Consider the following 24,516-nt stretch of genomic DNA (forward strand, 5'->3'; position numbering starts at 1 on the left):
CCTTGAAGACAGTCCTCAGTACATGACTTCCCTCATGGACAGCCCTGAGATACCTGTCCACTCTGAGGCCCTAGAGAGGAGACTTTCCAGGGCAGAAGAAATGAAGCATGCACACCATTGGGAACCACACATGTCGAACACAGAAGCAAATCACAAACCCCAGAGAGACAACTGTCTCAGGAAGAAACTCTTCTGACACAGCACTGGTAAAGAAGAGATAAGAAGTACCTCTCTGGCCAGCAGGTCCAGACTGATCTAGAATCTCAACTCTTTAAGTTTTCACTCCCCATACTCTGTGCTATGATCAAAAATACTGGAATCTCCTTAGCAAGATTCCAGCTGCCTCTGAGAAGGATATCAATGAGAAGTATTCACAATACTAAATATAAAGAAAGGAGATAGGAATTTTCCAACCAGAACATGATTCAACAGGAAAGACTCAATCTATTTTGGTTTAAAGGTTAGGAATGAAATTTTTGCTTTAAATAAAAGGTAAATAAAACACTCTTCCACTAACTGAGTTCTAAGAAAGGACCCAGCACCTGCAAGTGACATTACATCCCAGGCTCAGTGTGCTTCCCTTCTGTGGTCCCAGAGCATACCTCTGAGAGCCTAGCTGTAGAACTGGGCAGTTGGCCGGCCTCACCTCTCCCTCCTCCTGCTTCACTCGCCTGTGCTAACGTCTGTGCTCCATATGCCTGCAGGCTCAGCCTGCAGCTTCCTTCTCACTTGGAAAGATTGTGGCTATTTTGTCCTCACGCATCTCTAAATAGCATCCTAAACCCCTCCAGTAGGCACAGCTGAAACCAGGTGGCCCAGAGTCACTCACTTTCAAGGTTATCCTAGTAGATCACAATCTCTTTCTCTCCCTCCAGGTGAATTGTTGTAGAGAGAAAAGGTGATACTGAGCTGGTGCCCGAGGGTGCCTACAGGAGTGGGCAGCCCCATCCCAGACAAGGTCTAAGCCACTCTGCATCTCCCTGCAACACAGCCATCTGCAGGAATAGGTGAAGAGGGTGTCCTGGCCATGGTTAGCACCTCTCAGCTCTTCACAGTGGACTCAAAGAACCTGGCAGGTAAGGAAAGTATACTGGCTCATTTAAAGCCATAATTAAGGGTCCAATTCCATTAAGGAAAGGAACCTGTGTCACATGAAATGAAGACTCAGATTCAGAGCAGCTTGGTTTCAAGGTCCCTTGTTCTTATCTTGTGCTGTAATCATATCATCCGTGGACTGAGAAAGGTCTCATTCTGGGCCCACTGAATAGGATTCCAGGGCAGAGCTCCATGAACACAGCACTGGTTGGAAAGTGCAGATGGCAGCCTGGCTGTTCCCATCCTGCAGGACACTGATGGAGACCTGGGGGAACAGAACATCTCAGACCTGCTTGGCTCTCAATGGCATTCTGGAGGCTCACACACAGTGGCTTTGATGGAAAGAACAAATCACCCAAATGGCTCCAGTGCCCAGCTATCCTTTAACTTACATGCCCACAGCCTACCTTGTAACCTTCTGAGGTCAGCAGGGTCAAGGGCAGCCTCAGCATCAGAGACCCAGGAAGGTCTGCTGACTCCCGCACTATGGATGGCCCTCTCACAAAAAACGTACCACCTTCCCTCAAAGGCCCTTCACAGGGTGTTTGCAGATTTTCAAGGGGACATTATGACAAAGAACCCAGTTGTTAGTTCCCACTAAGTAAAAAAGGTAAAAAAAGGGGAAAGTAGGTAACAACACACATAGCCAACTGCCAAACATTTACAGGTGAATCCACATATATCAGTTGTCACTGGAGACTCTCACAGGGCAAAATCCATGCTGTAAAAATACGGATTTACATAACGAGTAGAATAGTAAACTGGAAGACAGAGCTGCTCAGGAAATGCAGAATCTTTCTCTCTTTTTAAATACCTTTTGTAGCAGAGATAGCCATAGTATCTAGACAGGCGGATGGTAGATAGATAAATTATCAGAGTTTTCATACTTCAGCTCAAGATCAATTCCTGCCCTCAAACACGCATAGGTACAACAGCCTCAGGCAGTTATTTCAGCTCTAACCTCCACAGTTCTTTTCCCAACCGGCATGCCAATGCAACCCCTTCCCTGGGTGCCCCCACATGCACCTTCTCCAGCTGAGCCAAGGGACAGATTCTCCTGGGATGCAGACTCCCCATATACCAAATAACATTGTTTATTATTTCCAGAAATACCTGGGAATAAGTCCTGACCAGAAGCCTGGAAATGCAGGAAAGATTAGCCTGTATTTCTCAATGGTTGAGAAATTTAAGTACAAAACCATCATGTTAAATGCCCAGGAGAAAAGAGCAAGTTGAAAACATCAGCCTGAGGAGAAGATTCATGTCTGGAGACAAAGACTCGCTTCACCAGTTACCCAGGAAAGACAGTGAATGTTCTCTGATCCATACGCCCTGGTCTGTCCCAGTCAGAGACCTGCATGGTCAGCTCTGGGGTCTGCAGGGGACTCAACTCAGATCTACTGAGAGCAGGCCCAGGTGGAGAAGGCCTGGAGGCAGTGTGCCGCCTTCTGGAATGTTCTGTTCTGTAGCTGTTTTAGTGAGGGGGAGGAGCATGGATTATTGACTGAAAGGTGCATGAAGGGATTTGACATCATGGTTGGAAACACCAGACTTCCCAGGTGTGGGCTGGCCCTGAACCCAACACTCTAGATCAGTCACCAGCTCCCCAGTCATCTCTCAGTGGTGGATGCTTCTCTGCCCAGGGAACTTCGCTGGTTGAAGGAGAGAATGTCATCTGCCTAAGCCAAAAAGTCACACAGATTGTTTCTTTCCTGAAATAATCATGGATTTTACTGCCATATCCATAAAATCTTAAATCCCTGACAGAAGTCCTCCTCGTAACCCAAGACTATGCACCTCTATCTCACTTCTAAATTCACTTTCTTTAACGGCAATTTCTTCCAAAGACTGAAATGTACGTTTAGGGTTTATGTTCCACATCTGATACACACACTGGTCTGCTCAGTATTCCTCCAAGGCTCCAAGAATTGCACCAAAAAAGGAAAATCAAAGAGTTAAAACCCCACTGGGTTTAATGATGGTCTAAATTTAAGTTATTAATACAAAGACAAATCCAGTATTTGTCCTTCAAGGCTACAATATTCCTCACTTGGAAAACAGGAGAAACCCTTTTTAACTCAATAGAACAAAAGACCAAAGCTGTGGGACTGTGAGCTGGCATGGCTCCTGCTGTTTGACACTCCGGGTGGGACCTCAGTGTCGCCCTGCCACAGGGGAGCCCCTTCTGCTCTGGGCACAGGCTTGACACTCAGCACACAGGCCTGAAGGCTCAGAGCATGCCTGGATCTGTTACTGGGTACTAAAGGCCAACAAGGCTCCAAAATCAACCAAAAGATACTCTTGGGCTTACCCTGGGCTCAGACCACTGGGTAGTATTTACCAATCACTTAGTCAAGAGCATTACATACCCAAACAGTGATGTTCCTGAGCCAGTCAGGAATTGCACAACTGCTTGCACTTAAAATGTATCCATATTTGCTGTCCGTGCTGACATTCATTTCAGGGTGCTTTTGTCACAGGAAGAATGCCAGGCCCACTCACTGGTCAACAAAGTAGCTGATGACAGGGCTCTCGGTGGTGGTGTTGGGTGGATCTCATGTGATGCTGACATAGTCTCAGTTTGCATCATTGCACTGCAAGTTCACGGGCGCTCCAGTAGTCCCTGTGACCAGCAGGTCAGCATCTGAGTGGGAAGACATTTTCACTGTCACTTACAGTGAGGGTCACTGCAAACCTGGCCCAGCTCCTCCAAACTCAGATCTCCCTGCTGGGCTACACCCACCTTCATCTCCACCTTTAGTCACTCAGACACGTCTATCCTCTGGTGGATCAGTGCCAAGAAATGCAAACACACAGGTTGTTTAAAACTCAGAACACTGAGCCCTCCATAAGATTCTCAAGGCTGTGACATTTTATGATTGGATCTGAGATTAAAGTTCATCTCTTTGTTTCGTGTGGTCACATAAGGGCACATTGTCAAAAATTTACTAATACATTGATGAGTAAGCATTTTTAATGCCTGAGAAATATCATCTTAGATGTTTATATTTCAAAATTCCTGAAAATTTGGGGGTTTTAAGTTTTTTCAGAAAGTATGTTTGGGTCACTTCTCTATCCATTCCTTTCACAGACTCTTTACAACCATAATGCAGTTTTAACTCTGGCTATGCTGATGGCCAGCAGAGGAATTGAGAGGCTAACTCTCTGAGCATCTCGTTTCCTTGTCTAGAGTGTGTTTGCTCAGCAGGTGTGACTGGTATACTCCTCAGCAGAGTAAGCTCACGGCTTCCCCTGCAATTTCTCAGCATAGGAAAAGCTGAGGATTTCTTGGCATTGGCCAGATACTTCCCCTCAGAAAGTCATCAGAGGGCTAAGCCGCCACACTGACCTGGTTCCTTCTTGCTGGTGGTGCTGAATAAGCAAGCAGTTCAAACTACACTGCATTGCCTTTCATTGGTGAGATACCTTGCCAGAAGCATTGGAAAGAAAGAGAGGCATGTTTAATGTCAGCCACATGGAACAGCCAAACTTTGGAAGGGTCTAAGATGGCAGCCCTGCCAACTCTCAAGGTCTAGGGACATTCAGAGGTGAGGTACGTCCCCAGTGTTGAGTTGTTCTCCAACAAAGGAGCCCTCCCTCAAACATGACTCAAGGACTGCCACATGGAGAAAACAGCATACTGACTGTGCCTCAGGGCACCCATGCCTGGGCTTGGAAAACCTTGGGCCCAGGTAAGGCCTGCCAATAAGGATGGTTACACCTGGAGTGACTGTGTCTCCCCAGCAGGGTACCCTGTACCTCTCAGGAACCTGCAGAGGGCAATGGGGTGGTGCAGGGGAGGCCACAGGCTGATGCTGAGGAAAGGAACAATCACTTCTGAGTTCAGAGCACATGGCTTCACAAAGGGAACTCATTCTCTGGCTCCAACATGATCAGAGCTGGTCCCCATGCCTTGAGCCTTGGTGTCTTCACTTGCAAAAGGAAGAATGTCATGTGTCATACATGCATGTTAAGCATATGTTGATACACGTTATGTATTACCGGTTACCTGTTAGGTGCAATTGCATGTTGAGTCTGTCACACGTCATGTTATAGTTGTGTGTGTGATACCTACATTGTGTGTGTGCCTACATTGTGCCTGGTACATCCTGATTTTTGGTTTTCTTTCCACAAATGGATTCAGTGCCCTGACTCTGAGCCAGGGTGTGAGTTAGATGCACGAGGACACTGCGAGACCCAGATCTTCAGGAATCCCTGGTCATTGTGCCAGGATCATCCTAAATATGAGTGCAACTGCAGCTGGGGTCATGGAAACAGCAGTGCTGTCCTCTCACGGCCTCTGTGGGCTGGCAGAGGGGCAGCGGCCTGATGGGCCTCCCCAGGCTTTACATACTTCTCTCTCCTCTAATCTAACTCTGAGGGTCCCTTCACACTCTGGTGATGGCGGGGGTCAGGGAGGCCATGCCTGTTTTTTCTGACTCATCTGGCCTCCTCATCTCTGGGCGGTGCTTGCCTTGCCTGGGGGAGGTCTGCGAGGACAATGGCCATCCTCCACCCTCCTGCAGCCTGCTGGGTCCCTTCCTCAATGTGGGGCCTCCTACTGCAGGCTCAGGTTGTGAACCAGCCCACCTGTGACAAACAGGAAGGCACTGTGGTCACTGACTTCACCCAGGGACACAATTTTCAGGGTTTACAAGCACTCATTGTCCTTGTTCAGGTGGTTGAAGAACACTGAGGCCTGGCCTTCTCCAAAGAATATCTTGGTCCACTTTGACCCTTTCATCAGCACATCGGAAAGAGCATCCAAGTTGGGGTTTGCTCAGAAATCATCCAACAACTCACAGAAACTACAAGTGGCTGGTGGAGACATCTCCCAGAAACAGGACAGTCCAGGCAGCAAGGAACAAAGCCATCATATGCAAAGCACAGGCACAGAGCAGGGCCAGCTGGGAAGAGATGAGGAAAGGGCAGAGGCTCTGCTGTGGTGGAGTGCTCTCTGCCTCCAGGTCCACTCACAGTGGGTCCCTGCTTCTCAGCACACAGCCTGCTCCAGCCACATCCTCCACTACTTGCAAAGACTCCAGGAGAGCCCGCCTAATGGTGCTCCCATGAGCATGTGCCCACCCAGGGCTGGCCTTGGGCAGGTCCTCACCATTGTGGCCAGGAAAGGACAAAATGCCAACCAACCCACTCATCAAAAGGCAATGATGGGGGTTGGGCTGTGGCTCAGGGGTGGAGCACTTGCCTGGCACGGGTGAGACACTGGGTTCAATTCTCAGCAACACATATAAGTCAATAAAATAAAGGTCCATCCACAACTAAAAACATATTTTTAAAAAAGCAATGACATGAAAAGGCTGTTTTCTCTGATATACAGATGCTAGTTCACAATAAGGGTGGGGACACAGGGAGGAATATAGTTGCTTTAGATTAGGTAGAGGGGAGTGAAGGGAGGGGAGGGGTATGGGGTAGGAAGGACAGTAGAGTGGAACAGACATTGTTACCTCACGTACATATATGACTGCATGACCCATGTGATCCTGCAACATGTACCATCAGAAAAAGGAAAAATTGTACCCCATTTATATCTCATATACCAAAGTAGATAAATGCATTCTATGGTCATGTGTACTAATTAGAAGAAATAAAAAAATTTAAAGACAATGATGTGAAAAGGCAGAGTGCCAAAGAAGAATGCAGATGACATAAGCTTGTGGGGAAATGTGCAATGCTTGAAATCAGGGAGACAAAATAAAATGAGAAATTGCTCCACACCCACAGAATTTGGCCACCACAAGAGCAACATCTGCCCTTGAAAAGAGCAGACAGGTGCCTTTCTCTCGCAGTGGGAACAAGGAGGCATTTGTCAAAAACCCTAACACGGGTGTAGTTTTCAACACCAAACACAGACCTCAGGGTTTCTCCCAAGGTAGAAAAAGGAGTGTGTGGTAAGAGTGGTGAGCATTTTATCCTGCAAAGACTTACAGCAGAAAACCACAACCCAGATCAGATGCTCAGACGTTCAGAGGGGCAAGCAGGTAAGCAGTTATGATGAGCCCAGTCACCCAGTCAATGACAAAAAGGACCCATCAGGGAGAGTTCTCCCTGAGCAACAGTCTCCTCAATGAGTCCACATGGGCAGGATGCACATCACACATAACACTGATCAGAGTCAGATTGTGGGTGGAGAAATTATAATTTGGGGGATAATCTTTTTACAATAAATATATATCGCATTTTTTGCAAGAAAAAAGTTTTATATATTTTTTTAATTTTCAAAAACTAGGATGTATAAACCTTGAGTGGAGAGCTCAGGATACCTGATCCATGGGGAACAGAGTCTAGCTTTTGCTTCATGGTATTTAAGAGGCCAATGCCTCTGAATCACAAGGGCAAATGTGTAATTAAAATGAGCATGCTATGTTGCATTATCCATTTTTATTTTCCTGTGTGGCTGATGCTGTCAAAGAATAATTTTTGTGGTGCTAATTAGGAATCGGACCAACATCTGACATACCGTCCATAGGGTAACCATGCATAGGGACTGTGGAAACAGCCTAACATGCAGGAAAGTAACACCTGATGAAGAGATGCCCCTGCACCCTGCTCCCATCACGGAGTGGCTGGGCGTTGAGCTCCTCAGCAGACACCTACCCATGCAACCAGGTGAGGGCAGCCACAAAGACAAAACACTGCTGCTCAGAAGGTGTGCTTGGGGCACTAATGACATGCACCACACGGCCAAGGGTCAGGTTCCCAGACCACCTGGCTGGAGCCCTGAGAGCACGTCACACTCAACAGGGACGGACAGGAAAGAGGCTCACAGGACTAATGCAGCAGTTCCCATCTTGTTATGATTAGCACAGGCCTTCCTGTGGTGATGTCACTGCCAACATCAGACCCTCCTTCCTGCGGGCTCTATCTTGGCCTTGACGGGATGGTGCACTTACATTGGCATCTTGTATGAACATCCTCACAGGGTCCAACCTGAGTCATGCAAAAACGTTCTCAGTCTCCCACATCTGCACAGTCTGGGGAGCCTCACCCTGTCCTGCCCGGGCATACTTTCTATGGCAGTGACCCCACACACAACCCTTGATCTCCCCAAGCATCATCTGGTATCTCCCATGCGCACAACCTCTCCTGGGGACCCACTAGGCAACTCTGCATCAACCTGCCTGTCACTGAGCTCCAGCTGCCCTAACTTCACAGCAGGGTAGTCCCCAGTCTCCCCGACCTCCAGTAGGGACCCAAGTCCACAGCCCTCTCCTCTCCCACCCCCATGCATCAGCAAGCCTGCAAGTCAGCACAGATCCTGATCCCCACACCCCACTACCCCACACCCAGCCTCCACAGCTGCAGTCACCTCCTGGAGCCCCTGCTCCAGCACACCTCACCTCTCCACTCAGAGGCTGGGGACCCCTCATCACTGGATGTCGAGTTACCCAACTGTAACAACATCCTGTCCACCTTCCCCTGGGGTCTTCTAACTCCAGGACTCTGTGTCCCTCCTCCTCCTCGCAGGCTGCCCCATCACAGCTCTCTCAGGTCCAGGAGAATGGAGACCGTGTCTTCCCAGGCTACTCCCTGCCTGTAAAGCTCTCCTGAATCTTTACAGTGTCACCATGGCTTCAACAGATGTCCTCCCTGGCCAACCCTCCCCTCCCTGACCAGCTCCATTCACTTTGCAGCCTCTGTTCCAAACTCAGTACCACATCAGGGTTCCTCTCTGGTCTGCCCTTTGCCTGTCTTCACACCACACATAAGAGCCATGAGCCAGGCCTTGGTGCCTTCCATTTGCTACTAGAGTCAGGGATGCAGTGCAGAGTTGGCTGCCTGGAAGACACTTATAGAGTCAGAGGGGAGGATGGGGGTATGTGAGCCTGGCAGATGGCTAACTCCAGCCTGGTGTGCAGGGCTTCAGAAGACCATTGGCCCACCTTACATCCACCTCACCTTGCCTGGGCAGACCTGGGGGCTGGAGGAAGTTGAGTGGCATGGCCTCACAGTCATCAGGGAGTGTCCACCAAACTGCTAGACATAGCAGGAAGGGGTGCCAATGTCTGAGAGAACCCAGGCCACCTGGCCAGCAGCCCAGGAGGGCCCTACTAAACCTAGAATTCCATTGTTCAAGTGGTGATTCCTTCTAAGGCCATGAGCAGTGGCCGTGTGTCTCCAATGGAGGATAGGCCAGAAAACACCATCGAGAAACCAGTTTTGCAGACATGTTTGGGTAGTCCTAGGATGGCGACTGGCATTGGGCCAAGAGGTGGCGCATAATTAGTGTTAACAGGGTGTGACCTACTTTTGCCTGATTAGTTAATGTATCCTTTGTGCTAGTGATCAACAGATGTTCCTCATTCTTAATTGGTACCATGGCACATGCTCCAACTATGCTATTTAATCCTAAGTTGATTGGCTGCCTTAGGTATATAAGACACACACCTATAGGAAGCACCTCTGATAAGCAGCACCTCTGATAGATCACAGGACAGAGGACTAAAGTCACACTGCTAGGTCGCAGGTTGCAGATAGCAGATCACACCACTAAGAAGAAACTCTGATGGAAAGCACCTCTGATAGCATGCACCTCTAGCACACACCTTTAGGATGCAGGATGCAGGATGCGCCTCTAAGAAGAAGCAGCAGACCTCTAAGAAATATCTCCTCTAAAACTTCCTCTAAAATTAGGCAAAGTTGTTCTTCCTCTAAGCAAAGTCTCTCTTCCTTTCAAAGCCTCTCTTCCCCTAAAACTAAAAGTAAGCAAAGCCTCTCTTCCTCCATAAACTAGCGAACAAGCAAGTAAGCAAGGGAAGTAGCCCAGATAAAGATAATAGAAGTAGTTCAGTTCCAGTCCACCTCCGATAAATTACTGTGGGATTGTTGCTACAGGTGGCAACACAGTTTTGATATGAATTTCTGAAATAAGACTGGGTTTAGGGCATCAATGTTTGTAGTAACTCAATTGACAATAGCTAAGCTATGGAACCGATCTAGGTGTCCTTCAACTGATGAATGGATAAAGAAATTGTGTACATATATACAATAGAATATTACTCAGCCATAAAGAAGAATGAAATTATGGCATTTGCTGGTAAATGGATGGTACTGGAGACTATCAGGCTAAGTGAAATGAGCCAATCCCAAAAAAACAAAGGCCAAATTGGGGGTTGGGGGTGAAATTTCAACAGAATGGTCAGAAGATAATGGGGGATGTGAATGGGAAAGACAATAGAATGAATTAGACATAACTTTTCATGTTCATATATGAATAGATGACCAGTGAAACTCCACATCATGTACTGCCACAAGAATGGAAAGTTATATTCCATGTTTGTATATGTCAAAAGACATTCTACTGTCATGTGTAGCTAAAAGGAACAAATAAAAAAAGTAAATAATTTTTTTAAGAGACTTGGTTTAGGGAACAACTATGTCCTCCCAAAGTGGTGGTGTTAGGAGCTCACCCTTGGGTGATTACCTTGGGTGAGGTCATTTGGTGGGACATGTGACAGTGTCCCCAAGATAAGAGCCAAAGTCTCCATGAGGGCTCGGAGGGAAGGCGCCATCTAGTCAGGGCAAGGGACAACCAGACCCCTACCTCGTGGGCAGGGTCCTGACACCAGCCTCCCAGATGACCTGAAAGGACTCTGAGAGCTGACAGACCCTTGACAGCACCCAGGGGGCTCCTATCCTGAGGGTCTCCTAGAACCTGCTTCTCCTCTGGGGAGTTCTCACATACTGAGGAAAGCCTGGCTTCATCACCAAGCATGCTCCAACTGTTGAACACCTGAGCAGGCCCTCGGCAGACCTGGCTGGAACACGGTACTTGAGTGAGGCTGTTCCACCTTGGTTCACTGGTGTCTCTGTGGATCACCATAGTAGCCAGGCAGGTCACACTGGATGGTCTTGGGTGACTCACCAGCGAGGAAGCTGGACTCAGCACCACAGCCTGGGGTTCTGATCCACTCAACCTGCGTCTGTTCCTCACCCCTGCCACCCCTACCAGGCTGGGCCAGCTACTGTGTCCACTGCCCTGCTGCCTCTTCCCAGCCTGGGCCAGCTACTCTGTCCTCCACCCACCTCTTAGGGCCCTGCTGCCTCCACGTTGCCCAGGGCTGGTCAGCCTCCCAGTGCTTGCAGCTCATCAACTTTAAAGAACAAAATAATTTCCTTCACTAAAATAAGCCAGAGAGGGATCTGCCTGGTTTCCTCCTAAATAATGAAGCCCACAGGACGACCTGGCTGCTCACCTGGAGCTCCGTTAGTTAGCTACTACAGCCCAGCCACTGTCACAAGGTGACCCAAACACAGACTAGTCAGCATGTCTCCGAGACATCACATGCACCCTGGTGAAGAAGAGGAATCCCAGTGCCAGAATCAAACACCATAAAGGTCTGAAGTTGACATCAGCATGCTTTGGGGACACCATGAGGATGTTGCCCAAATCAATGTCATTCCTTGTCAGAAAGAGCAAGGTAGAAAACCACTCTGACAACACAGAGGGCTGCTCTGTACCTCTGTCTCCCTGTCTGTCCTCTCCCCATCTCCCTTTCTCTTCTTCTCCCTATCTACCCATCTCTCCCTCTCTCTGCCCTCCTCCCCTCCTCCTCTCTGCCCCTGTCTCTCCCCATCCTGTGAAGGTCTGCTCCACACTCCCAGCCCTGTCTCACACAAGAGGACAGGACCTGTGGCCAGCACTGCATCTGGCCATGTGTCACACTGGTCTGCATGACTCCTGTACTTTAAACTGGTGCCACTTTGAACGTCTCACATCCCCAACTAGGTCACAGTCATCCAGCACGGGATGGGCTCCTGCCTCCTCCTGATTTAGACATTCCCTGAGGCCTCAGCAGCAGGAGCACGCACAGTGGGATCCCCCAAAGTACAGCCCAGAGGAGGCTGCATCACCTGAGAAGTGCAGACCTGGCAAGAGGACCACAGCCAAAGTAGGGGATGATGCCAGAGCCAGTCAGTGGTCAGATCCTGACTCCCCCATACCTCTGAGAGCCAGAGCAGGGTCAGGCTCCTCTGCAACAGAGCCACCTGGCGGTCCCTCTTCTGTGTCATAGGAAAGTGACCACTCAGAACCACAGCTCACAGTACACCCTGCGGTGGCCAGCCACAGCTGGGGCAGGGTATGTGCTGGCCAGCTCCTCTGTTCAGTGTGGGAGCCCTTGCAGGGGCTGTGGACACCACAGGTGGCATGCCTGGATTCAGAGACCTCCCACCATCCTCTCAGGATTTAAGGTCAGTGTCAGCCCCAGTCCCTGTTGGCTTTGCCACCGCCCCAAGCACAGTGGCAGAGGAGAGCATCAGTGCTTGCAAACACAAGGATGGTCCCTGCCCATAGGCTCTGCACTGCATGTGGCACTCACCATCCTGGTACCACTCAGCACGGGGCTGCACCATCTTCAGGTCTGGCATCACCAGTATCATGCACTTGAGTGTGAGTGTCTCATCTTCTCTTCTGACGGTGACTCCAAATTTCTCCAAGAACTGAACATTGAAGTGTGTGTAGGGGATCACGGAGGACAGGAGCACTGCAGGACAAGAGGATAGTTAGTGCCCTGGTGTGCAGCTTCAGCAGAGCGGTGCCCTGCCCCAGCAAAGTGATCCACCTTGCCTGTACCCCTCTGGAGCCCTGCCGGCCCAACACATGTCCGCCAAATTCACACGCTGCAGCCCCAGCACCTGGGGTTAGCAGGCAGGGCCTTTGGAGGTGAGCAGGGCTGAGTGAGTCATGAGAACCGGTTCCCACCAGGCGTGGGCATAGAAGGAGGTGGCCCCCGGCAGAACCCACCCTGCCAGTGCCCTGGCCTTGGGCTTGCTACCTCCAGAACCCTCAGAAATTAACATCCCTTGTTTAGTTTCACAAACTGCAGGATTCTTTACAGCAGCTCGAGCTGAGACAGCCACTCTGAGGAGGCAGACAAGCATCCCCAGAGTCAGAGCTGGTCACTGAAGGGCACAGCGGGGACCTGAGCCTTGTGCTTAAGCAAAGGGCCTACTCCCTACCTCAGCCCAAACTGAGGCTGCAGAAGTGGCAGGGACTGTGAGGTCATGGCTCCCTGGTTTCAAAATGAAGGTGATGTGTTCATCAGTAGTGTCATTTGTAGTGTACCAAAGGGATTATTGGCCCAGCAGGGTCAGCAGATCAAATCTCAAATGTATAATGCTTTGGCAGGGGCAAGGGGGGCAGTTCAGAAGAAAATCAACAGTATTTAAATATTTATGTGTGTGTGTGCGCGTGGCATGTGTGTGTGATCTACAAACATCTGCATATGGTATAAGTTTAAAAAAAACATTTAAGAAGTTCATCAGGCTTCAAACGATAATGATGACTTCCCTCTGGAGGAAAGTGTGGGTGGAACATGGCTGGAATGTCCCTAGTTCTGTAACAGCCCTCCATCCTTAAGAAAGACCAGAGCACCCCTGAAGTGTGCAGTTTAAGGGGTGGTCCTGGGACTTTGGCTTGATTTAAAGAGAAAAGTGAAGGGACAAAGGGCAGAACATTTACATTTGCTCCAAATGAGTGAGCACAGGAGCAGTACCTAAAGTGCTATGAAGCATGCTGCCACCATTGCAAAGACTTCAGGTTCGTATTTACAAAAACAGAATTCCAAAGACCAGGAGCAGCCTGGGGGACAAGGCAGGAGAGCAGGAAGAGGCACACAGTCAAGGGTGCGTGTGGTTTCTGAGTCTCCTGCTCTCAGTCTCCAGAGTGCACAGCATATGCCAGAGGCCTCTAATCTCCATGCCCGCCTGGGCCCTGCCCAGGTGCCTATGACAAGCCTTAGATGCTGATCCAGTGCTAAATGGAGCCTCTCCAATAAAATTCACATAGAAATGGCCACAAGTAAACCCAGCAAAAGTATTCAGTGGAAGAACAGACACGGGCATTTGCCAATCCTTCACTTTATTCTGGAAAAGTCTCTTCAATTCTGGTCCTATCTTTCTGCCTCTAGAGTATTCATGGCTCCTGTGACCTCCACCTCCAGCAGAATCACTAGGGCAGGGACAATAAAGGGGCAAGCCTGGGGCACGTGCACCGGCTCTGTTGAGAAAAAGGACTCATCACAGGGAAAGCCAGGTCCCAGGTCAGCACAGCCCAAGGCCACCTACCTGGAAGGCATGCAGAAGAGGCTCCAGGGTGGCCTAGGAACCTGCACAGGGAGTCTGCTCCAGGTTGTCCTCATGATCTTCACCATGACAGACAGAGCCTGCACCTGGCATTGTCCCCTAACATCTCTAGGACAACAGCCTAGTGTAGGTGGTTAAGAACTCACAGAGACCCAGACAGGGACCAGAGCTTGCATCTGGTACACTTGAGGGGGTGCCAAAGTGTGTGCAGAGACCCACTAACTTCCCAATGAGATACACCTGCTAGAGAGCAAAACAGATTCCACAGCCCAACCTCAATACTCACCAGGATTTCCGAGATCACAGGTTATGCCCAGGACCTCCAACAATATGACAACCCAAATGCAAATCCCTCCATTAGGACATATAGAAAAACCTGGGCTGTATCCCACCCGGGACATGGATACATGTCCATCCTTGGGAAGCCCATGACCCAAAAACTACAGAGAACCCAATGCCTTGGGGCACAGCCCTTCCATACAACCCCATCCGTCCTGCAGAAGCCAAGCTCACTCCTGCTGAGACTGTCCCCATCTACATGCCCAGAAGATCAGCAAGGGGGATGAGAGTAAGCAGTTGCTGGTCCTGACTGGGTTTTTCCAGTGTCAGGCTGTCTGCTAGTGACCTCACAGTGACTATCCATGTTACATTCTCAAGGACCCTGGAAAACAGGTGTTCCTCTCCCACTCCTGTGTGAGAACATCAACACTTTTGAGGGATTTGTGAAACAGGGTCTGTAAGGTATAACTCTCCCATTACAGGAATTACCTGCCTCCCAACCACTTGTCAATCTGCACTCCGCCCGCCTCTTCTGTTTCAGGAATTTCTGGCCTCCACACCACCTGTCATTGTGCGCCCTGCCCGCCTCTTACATTACAGGAAATTCCAGCTGCTGCTGCTGCCATCTTCCTGCCTCCCACGTTACGTCCTAACATGCTATTGGTCCATCAGTCAGCATGCCAGAATTCTCCTCCGTGATTGGTTCCTCCCAGCCCGCAAGATTCCAATATCTGGGAGAAGCCATACGCCATTTTTTCTCTTTTTTTTTTCTTTTTTCCACCCTGAGTGGACACCTTAGCCATCCGCATAAATAAAGTCTTTTGCATGAGATCTCGTGTCTGTGGAGCGTTTTTTCTGGGAGCTATCAACTGAGCCAGCGACCCCTAACATCTGGTGCTGATACGCGGGATGGGTCTTTCCACTGACTAAGCAAGCAGAATCCCATCCAACAGCCCCAGCTCCCATGGATAGAGACTCACCTTCCATTTACCCAAACGTCCAGTTTTCTGCACGCAACACCGGACTCCAAATTGGTGAGTTCCCCTTAGGCAGGTCCCCTGACCACTTAAACACATCTCAGCTGATCTGAGAAGTAGCCTTTGATAATATCCGGGGCTCTCAAGACCTCCGAGGTGTGGGGGTGCCACCAACCATGACTTTCATAGTTATGGTTGGTCCTAATGCTGGGTAGATTCCTGATTTTATGGTGCTGAGATTCTTTCTCAGGTTTTGAGCCTCTTTTTATATTTTTTCGTCTTGCTCAAAATCCTGGCCAGGTCCTCAAACTCTTTCGGGTAACGTCTGGTAGATACTGGTACTGGTGACTACCAGACCTGTGTACTAACCTTCTCATTGCCTAGTATGTGGTTTTGGGATGCCATTAATCACTAGCTAGGTGGGTCTCAGTCTTTACCATGGGATCTAGGACTTCCACCCCAGCAAACTCACCCCTGAGATGTTTATTAAACCATCTCAAACACCTTCACCTGTTCCCTGAATTAGAGTTAAACTGTCCTTTAGATAGTAAGTCAGAATGGTCTATTTATGACACCCTAAATTCTAGCTTTATACTAGGTATAATTATATGCCTAATTATACTAGTTATAATTAAGTACATCTGTGGGCGACCTGGTGAATGGAAAGAGACTTTTCCCTTTCATGTTTTTCCTTTTTCAGGCTAAACCTAATCTCTGCTCTCCTCAAAAACCTGAATACGTTCTCTTGACTTACCCCCCCCCCCTTTAACCCTTCTTTCTCTTCCCAGTTTGATCCAGCTGATGAGTCATCTCCTTACAGGCCTCCTACTGCAGAAGCCCCTGTCCATTCCTCTTCTTTGCCTCATTCTGTTTCTCCTTCCACTCCTCCATTCAGCCCACAAAGTCCCCCCACCACATGGTCTCATGCACATGTTCTAACTCCTTTATGGGAGGTGGCTGGCACGGAGGGGGTAATCAGAGTCCATGCCCCTTTTCACTGTCCAATCTGTCTCAAATAGAGAAGCGCCTAGGTTCCTTCACCTCCAACACTGCAACCTTCATTAAGGAATTTCAGTACCTTACCCAGTCTTATAACCTTACCTGGTATGACATTTACATGATCATGTCCAACACCCTAACCCCTGAGGAGCACAGGAGAGTCTGGGAACAGGTGCACAATTATGCAGATTAGATTCATCAATTGACCCCAACCCACCCCATTGGGGCTGAAGTGGTACCGGATAGGGAGCCCCTATGGAACTATAATACCAAGGCTGGGTGTCTACAGCAGGATAGGTCTCAAACCTGCATCCTTGCAGGTCTACAAAAGGCTACTATTAAACCCATTAACTATGATAAACTTCAGGAAGTAATACAGGACAGAGATGAAAACCCGTCAGCATTTCTAAGTTGCCTTACAGAGGTCATGCTCAGGTACACTAACCAGGATCCTGAAACCCCAGAGGGACGGCAGCTACTTACTACTTATTACTTTTCCCAAAGTTACCCTGACATAAAGGTCAAATTGAGGCAGTTGGATAGGGGACCCCTTACCCCATAGCCACAGGTTCTAGCAGTGACATTCAAGGTTTATAACGGAAGGGAAGAAAAAAAAACAAAAATTAAAATACCAAATGCTGGCCAAAGTCTTTCAGCCAGCTAGACATGCCCAACTGTCCACTGCTAGGGGCGCCCAAGCTTCCAGAAGACTCAGGAGCCCCGGGTGACGCTTATGGTGGCAGGCAGGCAGATCCCTTTCCTTATAGACACTGGAGCCACCTTCTCAGTGCTGCGGGAATTTTGGGGACCCACTTCCCCTGCCAAATCCTCTATTGTTGGGGTAGAGGGAAAACCATATAACCCCTACAAACCCCTCCAATAAGCTGCCATATAGGACAAATTGGCTTTACTCATTCCTTTTTAATAATTCCTTCATGTCCCATTCCCCTTCTGGGAAGGGACATCCTAACCAAATTGGGTGCCTCTATTTCCTTCTTACCCACCATGCGCCTTAGCCAAGACTCCTTTGCTATTCCTCTCCTTATGACTCTACAGGAATATACAGGTCAAACAGAGTCCTCATATCCCATTCCTCCCTCCCTGGTTGACCCCAAGGTCTGGGACACTCATACACCCTCTGTAGCTATATGCTCACCTGTACTCATTCATCTAAAGGACCCAACATCCTACCCAGCCCAGGCCCAATATCCCCTTCCCCAAAGGAGCCTTACAGGACTTCAACCAATCATCCAGGATTTAAGGCAGGAAGGCTTCCTGCACCCTGCCAACTCACCTTATAATACTCCCATCCTGGCTGTTAGGAAACCTAATGGATCTTACTGTCTAGTGCAAAACCTCCACATCATTAACTCAGCAGTGGTCCCCATCTTTCCCATTGTATCCAATCCTTACACCCTGCTTTCTTCTATCCCTTCTTCCACCACATACTTTTCAGTGCTAGATTTGAAGGATGCATTTTTTACTGTCCCACTTCACCCTGATTCACAGGATTCTCTTTGCTTTTACTTGAATTGACCCTTTCACTCGAGTTTCTTCTCAGCTGACCTGGACAGTTCTCCCAAAGGGTTTCCAAGACAGTCCCCATCTCTTTGGCCAAACGTTATCTCAGGATCTTGCCTCTCTCACATTCATTTCCTCCTTTCTCTTATGGTATGTTGATGATCTTCTTCTATGTAATCCCTCTCTTGAGGACTCCCAAAGGGACACAGTTAAGCTTTTAAACTTTCTGGCTGACAGGGGTTATAGGGTTTCTCCATCAAAAGTGCAACTTTCCCAGCCTCAGGTTGTTTACTTAGGTGTCAGCCTCTCACCTGGATTTAAAGCCATCAGTGTACAGAGAAAAGCATTAATACAGGACATACCCACTCCATTCACCAAGGAAGAAATCCTTTCCTTTTTGGGATTAGCAGAATATTTACAATCCTGGGTCTCCAATTTTTCCATCCTGGCAGCTCCCCTATATGAGGCTTCAAAGGGTACTCCCACTGAACCTCTCCTCAACAAAGTGAAAGCCCCTTTCCAGATCTTAAGGAAAGCCCTTCTTCAAGCCCCAGCCCTATACCTCCCTGACATAACCAAACTATTCTACCTGTTTGTCTCCGAGAAAAGTGAGTTTGCCCTGGGGGTCTTAGGACACATGTTTGGTTCCACTTTTGGATCAATAGCATATCTGTCAAAGAGGTTAGACCCCATGATAAGGGGCTGGGCGCCATGTCTTAGAATATTAGCAGCAGCATTTGTCTTGATTCAGGAATCAAAGAAACTCTCTTTTGGGGCTCCCACTGAAGTGCTCTCACTTCATCATCTGTCTATGCTTCTTACTTATAAAGGTCTGCAAATGCTACCACCCTGTCGGGTGTTAGCCTTACAAACCACTCTTATCGAGGACTCTTCCATTTCCTTTAAAACATGCTCTCCTTTAAATCCAGCCACCCTCTTATCCCTACCTTCCAACATACATGCTTCTGTAACCCATAGCTGCCTTGAGACCCTGGAGGAGTTACTTCCCTACCCCTCTAACGTCCAGGAAGGAGCTCTACGCAACCCTACTTTCATATGGTTCACTGATGGAAGCTCATTTCTCCATAAAGGGATCTGATGAGCTGGATATGCCATTGCTTCTCTCTTAAAAAGGTAATAGAGTCAGGACCACTACCCAACAACACCACCAATCAACAGGCAGAACTAATTGCCCTTACCCGCGCATTCACCCTTGCAAAGGGACAATTCCTCACAGTCTACACCGACTCCAAATATGCTTTTCACATTATCCTCTCTCATGCTGCTATCTGGAAAGAGAGAGGCCTTCTTACTACAAAAGGAAACTCCATCACCAACTCTAGTTACATTCTGAAACTCCTTGAGGCTGTTCACCTCCCAGCAACTATAGGCCTTGTACAAACACATCAATCATTCATCTCTTTGATGCCCATCAAACACATCAATCATTCATTTCTTCAGGTAATAACAAGACAGATGAGGAGGCTAAAAGGGCTGCCCTCTCATCCATGCCAGCCCGTATTATGGCTCTCCATGATCCTTTGCCTCCACTACCCCCCAACAGGGAAATACTTTCCTATCTCCATCATCTGTTTCACCCCAAACTTTCTTCATTCTTACAATTTGGTAAAACTCATCTGAAACTGTCCTCCTCTGATATCTCATTTCTGAAGGGACTCTCTTCCTCATGTGAAGTCTGCCTGGGAGCAAATCCTATAGCTGTCAGGCCCCCCATTATTCCGACCCACCAAGCCCGTGGCACCATCCCAGGGGTAGACTATCAACTTGATTTCACTCACATGCCCACAGTAAGAAAATCTAAATACCTATTGGTTATGATAGACACCTTCTCAGGATAGATTGAAGCCATCCCCACCTCCAACAAAAGGGCAATAACTGTCTCTACTTCATCCTTCATGAAATCATTCCTCGCTTTGGAGTACCTACTTCCTTCCAGTCAGATAATGGGCCTGAATTCATTTCCCAAGTCACCCAACAACTTGCCAAGGCTCTCGGGGTCCCTTGGCATTTCCACATTCCTTTGCACCCAAAGTCATCAGGCAAAGTAGAAAGAGCAAACCAAACTCTTAAAAATGTTTTAACCAAGCTGTCTTTAGAACTTCACCTCGACTGGGTTAAACTCCTGCCCCTTGCTCTTCTGTTTCTTTGCTCTCTCCCAAAGAAACCAACTAATATTTCCCATTTTGAGTTAATGTACGGTTGTCCCATCCTGCCCCCTGGGATAGTGCCCCTTCCTTCCCTTCTTCCTTCTCAAATATCCATTCCTCTCCTAAATCACATTCAAGCATTTCTATGGGGTTATGCTGACTCCACCCTACCCAAACCTTTATCTGGCTTCCTTACCCAACCTCTTCAAATAGGAGACCAAGTTCTTATTTCTCCTCCTCAGGAAGCTACAATCCCTCTATCTCCCAAGTGGCAGGGACCCCATACAGTGATCCTGGCCATGCCAACAGCTGACAAGGTACAAAATCTACCAGGATGGCTGCACATTTCTCGGGTTAAGCTCTATTCTCAGTCCACTAACCCTTCTCCAGCTCCTAATCCACAGGCTTCTTCCAACTGATACTCGGCCACTCCTGTGGGACCCCTTCGCCTCAGACTGAAGGTCATGGAGCCCTCCACCCTTTATCCCATTCCAGAAATTGGGAGCCAGACGATTGAAACACCAGACAACCATGCCCAGCCATGAGGACTGGATTCCTGTTTGTAATTTTCCTAACCACTGAATTTTTTTTCCAATAGAATGCCAGCCAAAAAGGGGAGCCCCCTGTATTTTACTTCCATGTCAACCAATCAGCTTGTATTACAGAAAATATCAGGATCTCACAAAAAATGGGAGCCTGGCTACAGATGTGCCCCCAGAGGAACTAACAAGTCCCCAACTCTTCCTGCCACAATGATATCTCTCCCTTGAACCAGCTCTACGTCCACACTCAGCAGGAAGTAATTACAGAAGACTGACCTTCATCCATGTACCCCCCCCAAAATTTTTTTATATAAAAGAAATGGGGGAATGTAAAGTATAAAGCCGCCCATCTCTCCCGTTACAGGAATTTCCTGCCTCCCCACCACTTGTCAATCTGACCTCTGCCCGCCTCTTCTGTTACAGGAATTTCCGGCCTCCCCACCACCAGTCAATTTGCGCTCTGCCTGCCTCTTATGTTACAGAAATTTCTGGCTTACGCTGCCGCCATCTTCCTGCCTCCCACGTTACGTCCTAACATGCTATTGGTCCATCAGTCAGCCTGCAAGAATTCTCCGTGACAGGTTCCTCCCAGTCCGCGAGATTCCAATATCTGGGAGAAGCCATACGCCATTTTTTCTCTTTTTTTTCTTTTTTCCACCCCGAGCGGACACCTTAACCGTCCGCATAAATAAAGTCTTTTGCATGAGATCTCATGTCTGTGGAGCGTTTTTTCTGGGAGCTGTCAGTGAGCCACAACTGAGCCAGCAATGCCTAACAGGGTCCACAGACCCCAACCATTGCATTCTTGGAGCAGTATCCCTCCCAGAAGTGGACCCGTGAGTAAGGTCTTAATCTAGGAAAGAAACAACCCTCCAAAAGTTTCACTGTTGAAAAAAGAAAAAGTTTACCAGGGTCTTATATTAAAGCACATTAAGAAGACAATGCCCCCATGACAAACTGATCTGTGGAATCATTAGTAATACCATTTTCTTTTCTCTTCCCCTAGAAGCTAGAAATGTTTTCTTTGAGCAGAAAATATCCCCTCTCCAATGAAGGGGAGGAGAAGTTTCAGAGACCTGGACCACCTTCCAGTACTCCTTCCCTTCTGCCGAAGCTCTGTTTCAGCCTGCCCGCACCATCTAGCACCTTTAAGCCGCATTGCTCAAGGGAGAGATGGAGATTTGCAGAGATATGCAGACTGAGTGCATCCTCTCTGGCTCACCTTGTGGGAACACGCCCAGCTGCAGAGCTGGTCACAACCAAGGTTCAGGTGTGAGCTGGTCAGGAACCGCTCTGCCCACCCACCTCCAAACATGCTTCAGGTGCACCTGTCTGACCAGCATCTGGCAAGTCCCATCATGGGGATACCTTCCCCACATCCTGGCTGGTTGTTCCTGGGCAGTACACACACACACACACACACACACACACACACACACACGCCCATGGGGATTCCCAAGCACACCTGGGTGGGGTGGGGGTCACCACTCTCTTTGTTCTTACACATTCACTGCTGTGTCACTTCTTTCAAATGACACCATTGTGATTTCCTAAGTGCATTCTCCAAATAGAAACACACCCTTCTGGGATAAGCCCTAAACCTTTCTCCAATCCTAACCCTGCTAGCAAAAATGTGACAGATGAGAGAAACAAGCAGAGAGCCACACCACAAGCCTGGCTGGCAGTGTTGGGGGTCAGAGCACCAGGTGAAGAGGCAAAGCCTCCTGCACCAATGGCCCAGGTAAAATCCTCCTGACCTGGATCCCATGTGGGGATCACACAGGGACAGACCAAGCCTGGAGATGGGGAGTCAGAAGCACAATGCATCCGCCTAGCACACAGCAGAGGTAAAGGAACAGCCCTGTATGTGCCCAGTAATGGCCGGCCAATAGGACAAACCCTGGCTCCTGAGTGCTGAGTGAGGAGAGGTGTTGTCAGGACTACCACGCATCCTCAGGGAGCACAGGCAAATGGTGATGTTGATGAATCAGTTGCCAGAAATCTCACCAGCCTCTAACTGTCAATACACTTGGGTAATATTCAGTATGGTGGTTTCCAAATTGTGCTCCAGAGCTTTCAAAATGAATCTTGTGCTGAAAATGTTCTGTTCATTATGTATTTTAGTAACTTCTAACCCTGAAGTAAAAGCATGTGCTCAGACCCATGATATTCTCAGTACACATCAAAGGGCAATCCTGCAAATTTTGAATAGACAAATTTGATGTGTTCGGGCCTTGGGCGAAGCTTCTACTACCTGCATTCAGTGGAATCATGTCCTGAGATTTCCAGGAGAACCTTGCTTCCCTTGGCCACTCCCCATCCTTGTGAGTCAGATTTTTTTCAATATTGGGCAATCAGAACTCACAGGAAGGTAGAGGGCAAGATTTGAGGACTGCAGCCATCAGCCACGAGTTCTGTGCTTCCATCACACTGACTGATGACTGTCATTTGTCGACTTTATAATGAAAAATTGTGTATATTTTAAAATCTTAAAATGTATTTATCAAGTACTTATACTTCACTAGGGTAACTTTGATGAATAAATAAAATAATGTCTTTGGAAAACATCTTCTGATTTTGTAATACAATACTGCCTTCTATATTATCAATTAAAATGTATTAGCTGAGTGGACTGGAAATGTAGCTCACCTGGTAGAGGACATGCCTAGCATGCACAAGGTCCTGGGTTCAATCCCCAACACCACCAAAATATAAATAAATAAATAAATAAATAATATATATTTTAGCTGAACTCCAGGACCAGAAGTTTAGAGAAGATTCCCTGTGCTCTCTGCTCCACAGGGCCCCTCCTGATCCTCATGTCCTACAGAACAGCCCAACTTTTCCATGTTCTGAGACTTGCTGATAGTGGTCCCCTGTTCCTGAGCAGGGAAGAGATGGAGGAACAGGAAGGAATAGAGTGTGTCATAGGATGCACAATCCAATGCTGGGCCTGTGGGAAGGAGGGAAGCAGCAGGGTGAGTCCAAGAAGCCAAGGTGGGCATCCTCTCTCTGGGCTCCCAGCTTGTCCTCCCAGAGACTGGAGGCATGGAGGTGGCCAGAGCACCTAGCACATTAGCACCAATTAGCTGTCAAGTAACCCATCAGCACTTCATGCTCAGACCCAGGGCAGGACACAGGAAGCAAAGAGAGCCCTATGCCGGGACCTTCCACCTTTCAGACTGGGGCACTTCCACGCATTCAGGAGTGGGTCCATGGACTTCCATTTGATTTTTAGGGGAACCTGTGACCTGTAAAGTTTCCAAAACCTACTTTCATATGGCAGTAGCACCCAGAGTTGAGGACTCCCAGCTGACCTGTGGGAAGGGCTGGGATGGGTTGTGTCTCTCACTCTTTCTACACTTCTCTCATGAACATTTCATCATATAGAGAACATACTAAGGTAGGAGTATACATATCACAGACAAGCACACGCATGTTCTAGGAGACGGCAAAAAAGGGTCTGTCCACAGCTGGATGATGGGAGGCCTCGAGGGGATGCTGCCAGCTAGACTTTGCATCTAAGTTGAACAGGCAAGAACTGACCCCCACCCATCACCTCAGTCCTGTAGGACCTGCCTTCTGTTCCTTCTCAAGGCCACACCAGAGAAAGTCCTCCACAACCCTAGGGTCTAATTCCAGCTTCTACTTCATGATGTAAGAACTTGAAAGGGTTTTATTTTCTATTTGGACAGAGTCCCAGAATAGAGTTTTCTTTGGTCTTAACTTTTAGAAACTTCCACAGGGCACTTTGCCCCTCCAGGTCTCAGTGCAAGTGTCCCCAACACAGCAGCATGCAAGAAACTACGGCTACTTCATGTTTCCAGATAA

At 48.4% G+C, this 24,516-nt stretch overlaps 1 pseudogene; it reads right to left on the reverse strand.

Annotated features, from left to right (window-relative positions):
* The window catches only part of LOC124979392 (myomesin-2-like), a 347,584-nt pseudogene that overhangs the window by 317,334 nt on the left and 5,734 nt on the right, over positions 1 to 24,516 (reverse strand).

The sequence above is a fragment of the Sciurus carolinensis genome, chromosome 3 (genome assembly GCF_902686445.1).
Source record: "Sciurus carolinensis chromosome 3, mSciCar1.2, whole genome shotgun sequence".
NCBI lineage: Eukaryota > Metazoa > Chordata > Mammalia > Rodentia > Sciuridae > Sciurus > Sciurus carolinensis.